The following is a 1,848-nucleotide window of genomic DNA, read 5'->3' on the forward strand; positions in this document are numbered from 1 at the left end:
AATAAGTGAAACTATGAATTTGGAACTTATTGGGCTAGTATTGGTAATGTTTTGGAGGAAAATGGGTGTTTTGAGCATTTGATAGGATGATTACAGCCCTGTTTGGAAAAACCATAGAAAATCATAGAATATTCGAAAGACAAGGAATAAATAGGCCCTAGAAAGGTAAGAGAAAGGGTTACAACTTGTCTTTAGATCTGAATTGGTGATTTTGAGTTTTAAAGGAGTAAAACAACTCTGCAAGTTGAGTATTTATATTGAAATCCAAAGTAGAGTACCTTAATCGAAATAAGGATTGAGTGAGTTCTTGTTGTGCTTCATTAATGAGACTTTGAATATATATCTTCCAGGGATTGTTTGAGCTTGTATGGAAGTCTTGGAGGTGGTTTTCCAACTTTGATTTGGAAATGGGATTCGACCACTCGGTTTGACATTCGATTTAATTCAACCGAATTCTATTGTGAGTTTACTTGGATATATGCCTATTATGTGCTCTATAGGTGTATGTGTTACCCATATTGTATTCATAATTGTTGTTTCATGGTTACTTTTATTCAATGCCTGTATCACTCCTTATATAGACAATATTTACATGATAATTGAATCCAATAAATAAGGAAATAATCATTGTCGAAAACAGGATAAGCATCATCATTCAAGATTCTGAAGTTAGTAGACTAGAGGATAGACCATCCAGAGAGGCTCTGGTCCATACAACTAGAGGGGCTCTGGTCTATACAACCAGAGGCTCTGGTCATCCAGAGAGGCTCTGGTCCATACAACCAGAGGGGCTTTGGTCCTGAAGGAATTAGAGCCCAGAGGCTCTGGTCTATACAACCAGAGGCTCTGGTCATCCAGAGAAGCTCTGGTCCATACAACCAGAGGGGCTCTGGTCCTGAAGAACTTAGAGCCTAGAGGCTCTGGTCTATACAACTAGAGGCTCTAGTCATCCAGAGAGGCTCTGGTCATCCAAAGAGGCTCTGGTCCATACAACCAGAGGGGCTCTGGTCCTGAAGGACTTAGAGCCCAGAGGCTCTGGTCGATATAACGAGAGGCTCTGGTCTATACAACCAGAGGCTCTGGTCTATACAACCAGAGGCTCTGGTCATCCAGAGAGGCTCTGGTCCATACAACCAGAGGGGCTCTGGTCCTGAAGAACTTAGAGCCTAGAGGCTCTGGTCTATACAACCAGAGGCTCTGGTCATCCATAGAGGCTCTGGTCATCCAAAGAGGCTCTGGTCCATACAACCAGAGGGGCTCTGGTCCTGAAGGACTTAGAGCCCAGAGGCTCTGGTCGATATAACTAGAGGCTATGGTCTATACAACCAGAGGCTCTGGTCGTCCAGAGGGGCTCTGGTCGTCCAGAGGGGCTCTGGTCGTCCAGAGGGGCTCTGGTCGTCCAGAGGGGCTCTGGTCGTTTTCCAGACTTAGTCATTTTAGCACAACAACATCTTCAGATCTTCCATCCTTGGCCCCGATTGCTTGATAAAACTTTTAGGATAATTAGAATTAATTTTGGTCCTAAGATTGTTCATGTGTTGGGCACCGGTTGTCAGACACCTTTGGATCCGGGTGAGACAACTGGAGGGGTTGTCCCTATTCATCTGTCCGGGGATGGAGGATGGTTATTGCAGGAAGATGTGTAGAGGGTTTGTACACCATCCGAGAGTGGATGGATACGAATTGGTCAGTCAAGCCTAATGTTTGTCTGTTGTTTTAGACTTAAATTGTTGGTTAATGTGTTAATTGTGCATAGCGTGATTTTGATTATTGAAGTGTTTGTGTTATAAATTCATTTGATTGTCTTTGTTGTTTCCTTGAAATTCTATATCTCGTTAACACATGCTT

This window comes from Cynara cardunculus (assembly GCF_001531365.2).
Source record: "Cynara cardunculus var. scolymus isolate 2C chromosome LG 17, CcrdV1, whole genome shotgun sequence".
Classification (NCBI taxonomy): Eukaryota; Viridiplantae; Streptophyta; class Magnoliopsida; order Asterales; family Asteraceae; genus Cynara; species Cynara cardunculus.